A 14,541-nucleotide genomic window follows, 5' to 3' on the forward strand; every position below is an offset into this window, starting at 1 on the left:
CACATTTATGCCTGTGTAAAACTCCCTGCTAGGATTTTCTAGAGACACATGCTCACCAGACAGAAGAGGAAACAGACAAAGTTCCAATCAGAGAAGCTCCATGGAAGTAGAGAAGGCCAAATAGGTATTTAATCCACTTGTGTGTTCCTCTATTGTTTAACAGTGCAGGTAGATCTGTATGTAAAATCTGTTGTATGTGTTTACTTGTAGTTCCACCGAATTTACGAATTTACGAATCAAGTCACTGTAGAGTAATCTAACGAATTTATAAATCCAAGTGAATTTATCAATCTATCGAAATATACAGAACGAATTTATCGAATCTATTGAACCTATCGAGATAAGCTATCGAATCAACCCAATGTAATACGAATTAAACCATTGTAATATGAAAGAAATAAGCCATTGTAAGCAGTTATATGAAGAAGAGAAGATTGAAGTTATTAAAGAAGTTAACTAAAGTATTTGGTGTGCTCTTTAAACCTACTGCATCCATAGAGCGGCATTGGAGGAATTACAGAGTAAAGTCAGTCTAATCAAACAAAGAAACAGCAATTGCATAATTTTTCTAATGCCACAGCGCACTAGGCACCAAAGGGTGCTGCGCCTGCCACACTATGCCAGGTGCTTTTTTTTTTTCACCACTGAGGAGCAGATCATCTCCAAAGTATGGCAAGAGCACATGTAGCACCACTCCCGAATGAGCCGCTTGGTAACTTCAGATTCTGTGCCTCGACTCCAAGAACAACCTCTGCCCCTCTGGCACACCTGGTTGACTAAAAATCACTGTAAGCATGGATAAATACACAAGTGTTAAATGCCTTTTAACCTGGCTGTGAGTTACTACCAGTAAATACACACACTCATTTATTGGTAAATGCTCTTGAACTATTGATACGGGTTAGAATAGATGGCAAATTGAACATAAATGAGCACACAGAAAATGATTACAGTCTGCTAGACAGAGTAATAACTATGTTAACCGTTTCAATACCGTGCAATTTTACACCTTCCTGCCCAGGCCATTTTTCAGGTTTCAGCGCTCTCACACTTTGAATGACAATTGCACGATCATACAACACTGTACCCAAACTAAAATTTTATCATTTTCTTCACACAACTAGAGCTTTCTTTTGGTGGTATTTAATCACCGCTGGGGTTTTTATTTTTTGCTAAATTAACAAAAAAAGACCAAAATTTTGTTTCTGTTATAAAAGTTTACAAATAAATAATTGTTCTTCATAAATTTAGGCCGAGATGTATTCTGCTACATGTCTTTGGTGAAAATAACCCAAATTAGGATGTATTTTTTAGTTTGTAGGAAAGTTATAGAGTTCACAAACTATGGTATAGATCTGAATATTGATCAATCCTGAAGTACTGACAGCCAATCTAATTTCTTGAGGTCCAAGAATGTCAGAATAGTACAGATATCCCCAAATGACCCCTTTTTGCAGAGTAGACAGTCCGACGTACTTCATAACAGGTATGGAGAGTTTTTTGAAGTTGTATTTTTTTGTCATAATTTTTCGGAAAATGAAAAAATTAAAAAAATTATTTTCACTATTTTTTTTTTTACATACTGTCACCAGTGCAGTACAGCGTCATCATATAACTGGCATGGCGGTGAACAGGGACACTGACTGGTGACAGTATGAAAAAAAAAAATATATATATATTTTTTTTTTTTATTATATTTAATTTCTTATTACATTTTATTTTTAATTTTTTTTAAGATTTATTTTTCATATTTTACTATGACCAAAGTAGTACAATGTTACCATAGTAACATTGTACTACTTTGGGGAAGTGATCAGTATTTTTTTTTTTTTTCTTTTTTTACACAATTTGCTTATAGCAAAGAATTACTTTGCTATAAGCAAGCATTTACCTGAATGAAATCGATTCATTCAGCTTTTTTTTTTTCTTTTTGTGCTTAGCTGTGATTTGGTCACAGCTAATCACATGACATGTGCATGTGATTAGCTGTGACCATTCACAGCTAGGCACTAGTATACAATGGATGGCATCATGAATGGAGCCATCCATTGTATACAACTGTCATGTGACCTGCTGTGATTGGTCACAGCAGGTCACATGGTACCAGCAACGGGAGCCGGTACTCGGATCTGTCATCGGCCGTGTCTGAGGTGCACGGCCGGTGACAGATCGCACTGCTGCGCCGCTCTGCATTAGCGCAAACGGCGCATGTGCGGGAGCACGCCAAATGGCGTGCACCCGGAGTGGAGAGACACTTCTGAAGCCGCCAAACGGCCATTGGCCGGGCGGCTAATGGTTAAATTGGAAAAAATTTGATTTTATACCCCTAACTAGAATCAGGAGGGTACGTTAGTAAATCAGCAATAAACATTATTAGTAAATGTTAAATGCAGTATAAATTATAACACTACACTAGGTTAATGTGCACTCTAAGGGATTGGCTAGGATGCAGCCTCTCTTAAGAGGTATCTTAAAACACAAATTCTTAGGGTAGCAACTGTTAGGGACAGTCTTTAGTCCTAACTCTTCAGCTGACTAAACATTGGGGGCCCCTTGGCACACGTTAAAGCAGTCATAGAAGACAGTCAGGCAACATTAGATCTATGGAGTAACTGGAAGGTAGTTCCTAAGGGCTCAGTCACTAATGGTGGTAATACGTAGGGGCCAAATGGCTCTCTCTCCAGACCCAGCAACACCGTAGCAGTGGTCTCTCCAACTGGGTATCCGCTCAGTCTGTGTTGAATAGATTGGACAAACGTGATTCCGTCATACAGGCAATACATTGCTGGTACTCCCGTTGCTGGTACCATGTGACCTGCTGTGACCAATCACAGCAGGTCACATGACAGTTGTATACAATGGATGGCTTCGTTCATGATGCCATCACTTGTATGCTAGTGCCTAGCTGTGAATGGTCACAGCTAATCACATGCACATGTCATGTGATTAGCTGTGACCAAATCACCAGTCTCTCCAACTGGGTATCCGCTCAGTCTGTGTTGAATAGATTGGACAAACGTGATTCCGTCATACAGGCAATACATGCTGGTGCTGGCTACATAGGCACTTCAATATGTGAGTGTACAGAATTTGTTGATAATTTTGTTGTTGCTTCATTAAATGCTACACTTGGAATGGCTTTATCTTCTGTAATTCTTCTTAGTGGTATGACATAACCAGCAAGGATTACCTGTCATAATCCCTTTTATACATCTATTGGCAATTTTACATCAGTCCTCCTGCTTATACATTTATGAAGTGTAGGTGATTGTAAAATATCGTATTGTCTCGATATTTTATTAACTTGTATTGATGAGAAATGTTTAGATAGAAAGTCCTTCCACTGCTTGTATAAAACTCAAAAAAGATGATTTAATAATAACGTTGCATAAAATTAGAAATAAAATATTGGCATACAGAATGTTTAAATAATGTCCAAAAAGTATAGTTAAGTTCTTGATAATAAGATTGTATATATGTATATGTGTGTATGTGTGTGTGTGTCTCTCAAGGCTTCCAGCAATGTGCGAGAGACTCAAAACTTTGTTCTGCTACCAAAAAAGCAATCCAGCCCCCACCAACCTAAAAGTGGGTTGGTATTCTCTTGTAGTCCTACTAAGATAATTGCTTCTCTCAAAGTCTGAGTGTAACTTTATCTCTTACATAGATGGGGGAGGATGGGGGAAGGTATAGCTAATTGCTCTCATATGTGGCTTGAATGTAAAGGAAAAACCCAAGATATATGTTCACAGACTATGAAGTCTAATTCCTTACTTTTCCCAATCTAGAACAAATATAAATATAATAACTCAATTATTCTATTAAGATCCAACTCATTCATACTTATGTTAGTACTGTTAATAAGAAGATATTAGATATTAGGTTATGGTAAGCTTCTAACATTTCCCTCTCAAAATGATCGATTTTATCGAATCTTAATCATTTTCCTTATCTTAATCCATTTATACACATTCTCGTCACTTTCGTATCCATTCATGCGTTTTTGGATCTTAAGATAATTGATCTGCACATATCTTTAATTTGATTCTATAATGGGAAAACAAATTCTTTGATAAACCTTTTGTTATGTATCACATAAAAATATTTTTACCCTTATTATTTTCCTTTTACCAAATAATACATCCCCTTAATAAATGTATAACTGTAACATTATAGTACAATACTTTAAAGTATGTCACTTAAAAAAAAATAGATGTTTCATATTTTCCCTCCAAAATGTGTCTAGCACACAGTTCTATAATCCATACATTTTTTAAATTACCTTATCAACATTTAAACATAACATATGTTCTCTAACTTCAATCCATACATGTATATCAAATGATTTTTTTTAAAAAAAACATACATATAACAATGTAAAGTTTGCCTAAGTTTTTCTATATGTACCTTAGAAAAACTTATCTCTAGCTTAATTAACAACAGATGTTCTGACTAATTAGCGTGACTCTGTTGTAACAAAAGTTTAACCCTTTCACTTCTGAAAATACATAGTGTGTGATTGCAAATGTTCATGTGAAAACTGATCTCATCTTGATATAGTAAACATATGTCAAAATAAAATGTACACACAAAAAAAAACAATATATCTGATGATGAATGAATTATTTCATCAGTAGTCAAAAGTCAATTGTTTTATAAGTTCTTCCTCTATGAGATGCCTTGAGATGTCTTGTCTTCTTCTAGCACTCTGTAAAGTTAAAATAACTTTATTGAACATAAAAAGAACAACAAAAACAATGATGAATGAAATTCTTGTTGCAAAGCTTCTTCCAGAATAAATTTCCTTCTTGGAAAATGTATTATCATCTGAAAGGTTTAGAAATATTTGAACTTTCTTCCTTTAACAGTTACTCTTAGGTCATTTCCTGTAACAGAAATGCAGTATCATTATTTTGGCATTAATAATTTTACATGGATTAATCCTCTTACATTTATCTGTTAATATTACATATCATAATCACAAACATTTCTAGTCATGACATGGAAGACATATTTTCATTATAACACTTCTTATTGACTTGTAGTGTTCTATTTTAGAATGCGGGCACTTCCCCCTAACAACACTAGGGTTGCTGATGCAAATCCCAACCATGGCATCACCTGCCTGGAGTTTGTATGTTCTCCCTGTGCTTGCGTGGGTTTCCTCCGGGTACTCCGGTTTCCTCCCACACTCCAAAGACATGTTGGTAGGAGAATTGGCTCCTATCTAAATTGGCCCTAGTATGTGTATGTATGACTGTGAGTTAAGGACCCCAGACTATACACCTCCCGAGGGCCAGGGACCCATGCGAATGTACCATATATGCAAAAAGCACTACATAAATTCACAACGCTATATAAGTACCTGAAATAAACAAAAATAAATATAACAGGACGCTACATCTCCATTATTGGTCATGATTCAAAACCTTGGTTTCAAAACCAAAGAAAGGTTTTGTATCAACCCAGAGATGACAAAGGATCATGCCTTTGATCTTATCTCTATAAAATTGGAAATATGCGTAGCTGTTTTGTGTGTTGGCTTACTTCTTGTAGTGTAAGACTGATCTGTAGTAATACATACTGGTTTCAAACTTTTCTCAGTTCCTATGTTGAAAACATGAGGTACAAACTTCTCACTTACAGCTGTACAAATATGTGTTGGTATGTTTTCCTGAAAATGTCTTTTTGTTACATCTATTTGAATGTGTTTGGAAGACAGTGTTTTGTACCATATAGGATAATTTTCACGATACTTTTCTGTTGAACCATCTTCCCCTAGGAGTTTCAGTGAGGAATCAGGTGTCTGTAATATGATATTACTGAATCTCACAATGTTTTCAGTTACCTTGACTGCAAAGAAAACACTTAACAATTTTTTCATATGTGCATCAAAGTTTTTCTCCATATTTGTCAAAGTTCTTGAGAAGAAACCTATTATTTTCTGATTACCTTCTTTTAATTGTGACAAAGTTGCTGAGATTGCATTATTGGAAACATTGGTTTCTAAAACAAAAGGAATTTTACTACAAAACTCAACAGTATTTAATGTAGTAGCATTCTGCAAATCCCATTTCAATAGTTCAAAAGCTTCTTTCTCAGTTTGATCCCATTGTTCCAATACACCATCTTTTTGTCTCAAACGATCAAATAATGATCTAGACTTCTCTGCAAAATTGGGTATAAAATCTTTACAATGATTTACTTCACTCAAAAACTGACGCAAAGCCTTGCGATTTGTTGGAATTGGATAAGCAGAAATAATTCTAACTTTTTCTTGCAACAACTGTCTCTGTCCATGACTAATTTGCATATGAAGGAATTCCACCTGTCTTTTCATCAACTGAACTTTCTCTGTATTCAATTTCAATCCTGCTGTTTGTAACAACGTAAATATTTCAGACAAAAGAGTGATATGCTCAGTTATATTTTGTGTAGACAAGAGAAGCTTGTCTACATGCTGGACAATACATTCTGGCCTAGAGAATTTAGATAATATTTTTCCCAAATACTCATGAACAATGCCATCACTTAAATCTAAGCCTGGGGCTAATCTTGTGAATGTATATGTTTCTTTGTTGAAGCTAAAGGCAAGTTTATATTGACAACTCTTAGCTAAGGGTACTGACAAATGGCTATTGGCAATTTCAAGTACAGTGAATATTTTGGCCTTGGCATCCAGATGTGACATTATGTTACAATCAGGAACAATAGATTTGTTATTTGTGATGCATTTGTTCAATGTCCTGAAGTCAACTGATAAAGAATATGAATTATCAGCTTTGATAGGCCAAATACAATTATTCACCACTGATTGTACTTTCTTTAAAATTCCTTGCTGTAAAAACTCATCTACAATGGAAGAGAGTGGATTAATTGATTCTAATGGCAATTTGTATTGAGGTTGAGGCTTAGGGTCTCTACCTTCAATGTCAACTTCAAAATCTGTAAACAAACCTACATCATTTTTGCTTTGACTCCAAAGATCTGTATGTGATCTAACCAATTGTTCCAATTCAAGATTGCATGTATGTGGCCATTTATGATCTGAAGACATGTCAGCAGTTGCTGTACAAATACTTCCAACATTACAGTACATGGAAGAATCAATTGATGTTGATTTGGGCCTTCCACATTCATCCAATAAATTTGGAGCAACATATTCCAACAGTAAAGAAGAATCTCGATTTGATCCTGATTTAAATTTCGGCAAAGGCAGTAAACCATTCCTGTTAATGACAACAGCACTGTTTACCATATTGTTTAAGCTGTTGTTGACTCTCAGTGAACTGATCTTTTTAACTTCTGAGGCATAAGGCAACTCAGACAGACTATTGTTGGAACATGGAGGAGCAGATTGTTCAGAAATTATATTTTGGTCTTCTAATTCCAAAGCTTTTCTTTGTAAATCTAATTTATAATGAATACAATCTCTTTTCAAATGACCAAATCGTTTACAATAGAAACAAATAGTATTTCCTGTCTGCTCTGAGACTCTCGTCCTGCCTGTGACGTATTCATCATCATAACTGGGTGTGGCTAAGCACATGGTCTCTCTCTGTTCTCCATTTTGAACAATTAAACTTTCCTTCTTCTGATTGTTTAATTTAAGTTGTCTCCTAACTGTATCAATAACTTTGGCTGCTTGATCTAAATCATTTTTTCCAGTAGCAATAATAAAAGATGCTGGATCAAGGATTTTAAGATTAAGTTCTGCAGCTTTATCCCTTAATTTTCTCTTACACATTTCTTCCTGATCTATAGGGTCTCCTTCTATAGACTGAATGTCTGGTACAAAAGAGTGTTGTTTCTCTGCCTTGGTATTCACACAAATTCTTTTTACATCATTCTGCAGGTCAGATAACTGAATGTCTTTTGTTTGAATTGCACTTTGCAGATCATCAATTTGCTCAGTCAAAGTCTGGCAATTAGCACATACACTGCTCTGATCTTGCTGCATTACACATGCAGTCTTAGGAACATCAAAAATCATGGCGTTAAAAACATTAACTAACTTCATTACATTTCTAACTTGTTTGCTCAGTTTCTTAAAGGAAAACTTAGATTTTTCTATCTTAATATTAGCCTGTAAACACTCATTATACATGTACCGCCAAAGTTCATTATCTTTAACAAATGTAGACAGATTCTTGAATTCTAACTTACTCTCTCTAGATAATTCATCAATAAAATCCATTACTTACCAATTAAGAAGGTCTTTCTTTACATAACGCGTCTTTTCTCTCTTGGCGGGAAATGACATCACCAAGGAACAGCGTTGCTTGCAATTGCGCAAAATTCTCACCAATTCTGCTTTTAGGTTCTCGATTATGCCGACGATTCATCTGTTGCAGACTTTTACTTCTCCTGAAAGCTTGACTTCATATTTTGTTGACTTACAAACAGCTTCCCTCTCAGCAAGATGAAAGAGAAAAAAAAGTCAAAAATAAGCGATCGGCGGAAACGAATCGAACTGGAGGCTCGCCACTGTAAAATATCGTATTGACTCGATATTTTATTAACTTGTATTGATGAGAAATGTTTAGATAGAAAGTCCTTCCACTGCTTGTATAAAACTCAAAAAAGATGATTTAATAATAACGTTGCATAAAATTAGAAATAAAATATTGGCATACAGAATGTTTAAATAATGTCCAAAAAGTATAGTTAAGTTCTTGATAATAAGATTGTATATATGTATATGTGTGTATGTGTGTGTGTGTCTCTCAAGGCTTCCAGCAATGTGCGAGAGACTCAAAACTTTGTTCTGCTACCAAAAAAGCAATCCAGCCCCCACCAACCTAAAAGTGGGTTGGTATTCTCTTGTAGTCCTACTAAGATAATTGCTTCTCTCAAAGTCTGAGTGTAACTTTATCTCTTACATAGATGGGGGAGGATGGGGGAAGGTATAGCTAATTGCTCTCATATGTGGCTTGAATGTAAAGGAAAAACCCAAGATATATGTTCACAGACTATGAAGTCTAATTCCTTACTTTTCCCAATCTAGAACAAATATAAATATAATAACTCAATTATTCTATTAAGATCCAACTCATTCATACTTATGTTAGTACTGTTAATAAGAAGATATTAGATATTAGGTTATGGTAAGCTTCTAACAGTGATGGAGACCATTTTTGGAGGAACCTTAAGAGAATGTCCTGGCTTATAAAACACAATGCTATATATGACCACTGGTATGGGGTCATATAGGTCTGGTGAGTGAGCCATTCTTTTGTCTTTGCACTGAGGTGTGGATACATGGATCTTCTTGTCACCATTATTGAGTCTTAAAAAAGGACTGTTACACTTTGTTTATTTAGCACGTGGTGGAAGCACAAGGACTTTTTATGGAAATAGGATTATATGGTCATTGATTATATTGTTTGATGAATAGTTTACCAACGGGTTGTCCACCCACAGATAACCAATATCCAGCAATTATATTGGGTTGACTCTTGTTCATTTTATGCACAGCGCCTACCTATTTATTATTAGTTCACTCTGGGTTGCCCGTGAAGACTTTGGTAAGTAGCTTCATCCCGCAGTACTTGGGTCACACTCTGTGCTCTCTGGCTGTTCATCACATGGCTGTGGGCTCTGCTGACTAGGCTCCTTATCTTTTAGGTGGAGTTTTGTTGGCACAATCCTGTTACACTTCAGTCACACCAATCACCTGTCACACTCTGAGGAGAAACATTTTTTACAGAAACATCTGTTTCTCCCCTCCTAACTGTTGATTAGTCTATTGCTGTTGCTAGGAGAGAGGTGGAAGAGTTCACACACACAGTCCTTTTTTGTGGTTAAACTGTGTGTTGCTGGCAGGATGAGGGGGCAGGGGGGCAGCAGGGAGTTGCACAAATAACCTGCATCTCTCCTCTCTGTCACAGTACAGCCAGCTGTTTTTACACAGTAAATTGTCGGACAGAGCAGGCAGATGATTCAGGGGGGAGGATGCCTGCCCAGCTACTCAGTGAATGAACTTTGATGGGGCACAGCTGCAGATTCTCCAACACCACTCCAGAAACATATTAAGTAGAAGGGCAACCTTGAAACTGCTCTTAGACTACAAGATGCAGGGGCCTGTTACAGATGGGGAAACCCTCTGCACCCTATAGTCCAAAATGATGTACCAGCGGTCTCTAACCATCTACACATCAATCCATTTCCTCTAGAGGACTGGTTTTGCCTTCCAACAGAAGGAACCCCACAATGATGGAATAAAAATCACAAAAACCAGTGGAGATACCAGTATCTTCTGTCATCCTCCTATGTATGGGAAGACATACAGCAGACTGCCGAGCCGTCTAGAATCAACCTGGACTTCGTTAATGCAGCTGGCTTGGTTGCTCTCCACCATCAACATCTGAGCCCATAATGCAAGGTTCCAGGAGATTTAGCCTGATTTGTTTGCACACTCATGGACATGGCTACCCCTTTTTTGCCCTTACTTTGATTGACATTCCATTAAAACGTTGCGACCATCTGGTTGGTTGATAAGTGGTTGTTATACAAGTTAGGTTTTTAGTCAACGCCATCATCTGTTCCCCATGGGCTCTCGTGATGCCAAACTCTCGTTAATGCAGTAGAATGGATTACCCACCCAGTGATGTAATTTTTTGCCTCCTTGGTACCTACCTAATGTGAACCTGGCTAGCCTGTCAGATGAACTGTATGAGCACTCGGGGACCAACTGTGTTCTTTCACACAGTAGCAACATTCTTTATGCAATGGTTTGGCTAGGAACAGACATTCAGTAGGCATACAGGAAACCTTGCATATAATGGGACTTTAGACATCGCCACTTGATTATATTTATGGTTGGATTTATCTATTGGAACTTGTTGATAAACACACATACGTTGAACTGGATGGAACAGTGTCTTTATTCAACCTTACCATCTATGTATGTAATTGGGTTTTATGGTTTCTCTATGTATGCTATTTAAAAGTGTTTACAGGCAGTTATTCTATGTCTCAAATGTGACGGCCCCTGGACACTACAGCAGAGTTTGTTAGGTGAGCCAATTTGCCTCACCAACAGGTACCTTAAGCAGTTGATCAGAGAAGGAACCTCCATCCCTTCCAGAGGTGTCTCTCAAAACACAGGAACACAGATACCACACCTCAAAGAATCTTCAGTGATCTTATAACAACAAACACAACCTCCAGGATCCATGATGACACCTTACTTGCAGGACTCTTGTTTTGGTGGTCAAGTGCTATTCACCTTTAGGGCCTTTACCCTGGCTAACTTTACAGAAGAGCTGCCTATCTTATCCACTTCCACCTTACCCTTTGTTTCACACAAACATGTAAAAAAGAAAGTCTATGTCTACATATTCACCAATTCCAACAATTACCCGCTCTACCACCAAAGACTACACATACCACTCTGCAGCCTACAGCATCCACACATACATATTGACTACTTCCTAATTAACCGCTTCCCGACCGCCCTATAGCACAAGGACTGGTACAGGGCGGCAAGGATGCGCAAAATCATGTGTATATATATATATATATGTGATATTGCATTTCCAGGTGGGGGGGGTGTGCGCTCTCCCTACCCAGGCCGCTAATGGCTCTTTTGGCATGTCAATTACTGGGTCGCAGCCAGGACTCTGTGATCGTCGGCGGAGATGACAGGGGAGAACTCTGTATGTAAACAGATCTCTCCCCTGGCAGCACAAACAGGCTGCTTTGTATTTCTCTGCACAGCACATCTCAGTAGAAAAACACAACAGCACACATAGTAAAACACACACAGCACACAGTTAACCTTTTGATCACCCAAAAGTTAACCCCTTCCTGCCCAGTGTCATTAGTACAGTGTCAGTGCTTTTTATTAGCATTGATCACTGTATTAGTGTCACTGGGGATGTCAGTGTCAGTTCCCCCCCAGTGTCAGAATGCCTGCCACAGTACTACAGTCCCACTATAAGTCGCTGATCATCACCATTACTAGTAAAAAAAAAAAATAATAATAATTCCAGTATATATACCACCATCTGTAGATGCTATAACTTTAACGTAAACCAATTAATTTACAAGTACAGTATTGGGATTTTTTTTAGCAAAGATATGTAGCAAACTTTTTTTTGGCCTAAATTGATAAAGAAATTTATTTTATTTTTTTACTGGATATGTTTTATAGCAAAAAGTCAAAAACTATTTTTTTTTTTTTTTTAAATTTTCAACAAATTTGTTTATAGCGCAAAAAATAAAAAGCACAGAGGCAATCAAATACCACCGAAAGCTCTATTTGTGGGGAAAAAAGGGTATCAATTTAATTTGGGTGCAGTGTTACATGTCCGCACAATTGTCAGTCAAATTAGATGGAGCAAAGGCAACCTTACAAAAATGTATACAAAGTTGCCCTATCAGTAAGGAAATTCCCCCTGACCAAAATAAACCCCACGTATCTCATGATCGCCAAGGAGATGGGACTAAAACTTCTCTCACAGAAGACATTGCAACCGCTTTTAAAAACTATTACGCCAGCCAATACAAGCTGACCCCCCCCTTCCCGAGTGCTCGGACTCCCACCATTCCTCAAATGACAAACCAATCAGAGCTTGCTTCATTAATCCCTAGTTCTGAGTGTGACAAATATTCTGGAAGAAGGGGAGAACTTTTCAAACACTGCACATACCTCAAGAAACAGGCCATACAATATATAGCCAGCCTAAGTGCAGTATAGGGATGTTTTCCAGTCTTTTGAACTGTAGAAGACAATGACTTGCCTTAACCCTGTCTCTTTAATAAACTAACATGGACTTGGGAAACATGGAAAAACAGTTCAGTTCTAACCAGAAGGGGAAGAGCTAGGGAGATACCGATTTATGACTCCCCCCAATATTTTATTAGAAGTCCTTTCAATGCCTATATACCTTTTGAGGAATGTTTATGCTATTTTGTGGTTGTGAAGGCTTTTTACCTTAATGTATTTTCTGCATTAATCCAAAACACCTTTCATGTTCAGATAATTATCATAATCTCACAGTGCATTATAAAAGGGCCTGTCAGCGGGTAAATGTTACAAAACAAATGAGACCTGTACAATACCTAGAAGAAGCTTCAGATTTTTATCAGCAACATATGTATAAGGACACAGAATCTGAGTTGTGTAAGGGGAAAGAGAACTCCCCCAGCACAGCTGGGGACTGTAACATTTTAGAACTGCAGGAGTGCCGTCTTTACCTACTCCTTTTTGGGGTTCTCAGACTTCATTATCACTACACCACCCACATCCTGAACGTCAGAAAAAGTCTCTAGCATGCTGTGCCTAGGAAGCCTGTGCTACAGCCAACATTCCCATTAAGATCTATGTTTGCCTTTCTCTTCCGGACTAAAAGGTTTTTTATTATGCTGAATTTTGGCCGTGGCTTATAGGGGTGCAGAGTGCAGGGATTCAGTAGTAAGTGATGCAAAGGTTCAGTAGTAAGTGAGGCAGTGTTCAGGGGTCAGAAGCAAGGCAGAGTGCAGAGGTCAGGTGTAAGTGATGCAAAGTGTGGAAGCCAGTAGTGAAAAAAAAGAAAGTGCGGCATGTGCAGTGTGGTAACAATTAGGTGTGCTTTTCATTGTGCAGAATATTAGCCATGACTGTATAGTGCAGGGGTTCAGAAGTCGATGGCCCAGAATTCAGGAGTAAGAAACGCAGAGTTCAGGGGTCAGGAGTAAGCGATGCAGAGTTCAAGGGTCAGTTTTCCAACAGTCTTGACATCCTTTGAACAGGAGTTGCCACACACAGATCAAAATTCAGCCAGTCCTTGCTGAACTGTCTGAATTTTTGATCTGCGCTTTAGATAAACCTGCCAAAAAGTAATTATTTTACTTTATACCTAAGCAAGAAAAACAAAAACAAAAAAACACACCGTTAGCACATGCACAGTCATCAGTCTCTGCTTGAAAATGCTGACCTGAAGAGCAGGCATTTTATATCCTCGCTATGCAATCACATGATCACAATGTTAGCAAAGCTGTTATGAATCAACCTGCTTCATAACAGCTTTGCTTCCCTTCCTAGTGAGCTGTGATTGGCCCACAGTTCTCACATGGTACATGGGCCAATCACAGCACTATATACCATGTAATTAGCTGTAGCCAATCACAGATCACAAGTATTTTGAAATGTCATGAACTTAACCAATTCATGACAATTCAAAACACAGCAATGTATTGCAGGAACAACAATATTTATTTTGCTCCTGCAAAACAAAGTGTAAAATAAGAAAAAAAGGAAAATAAATCTCTGATCACCCCCCCCCCAGAGTAGTACATTGTTATTATGAAAGCATTTTTTTTTTTTTAAAGTAAAAAATGTTAAAAAAAAAAATATTGAGAGAATTTTTTTTAAGGGTTTTTTTTTCTTTTCTAAACTAATTGTTGACAGCCTGCAATGTGAGGGCAAGCCGCGGCTCTGGGCAAATCAACGTACCCTTACATCGCTTTCTATTTCCGGTTGTGACTGTGCATGCATGTGCCCCGTTGCCCCGTTGCCCCAAAGTCGGTCCAGGGAGAGAAGAGAGAACACCACAC

The 14,541-nt window shown here is 37.6% G+C and overlaps 1 long non-coding RNA gene across 1 annotated transcript; it reads right to left on the minus strand.

Annotated features, from left to right (window-relative positions):
- Positions 1 to 3,278: 3,278 nt before the first annotated feature.
- Positions 3,279 to 9,112, minus strand: LOC149458215 (uncharacterized). Its single transcript, XR_016313486.1, has 2 exons — positions 8,205 to 9,112; positions 3,279 to 4,886 (listed from the first exon to the last, which is right to left on the minus strand). It is a non-coding gene; the product is annotated as an uncharacterized LOC149458215 (long non-coding RNA).
- Between the last annotated feature and the right edge of the window lie 5,429 nt (positions 9,113 to 14,541).

This window comes from Staurois parvus, unplaced genomic scaffold (genome assembly GCF_062004578.1).
Source record: "Staurois parvus isolate SC_StPar_1 unplaced genomic scaffold, SC_StPar_1.0 ptg000291l, whole genome shotgun sequence".
NCBI classification, from domain to species: domain Eukaryota; kingdom Metazoa; phylum Chordata; class Amphibia; order Anura; family Ranidae; genus Staurois; species Staurois parvus.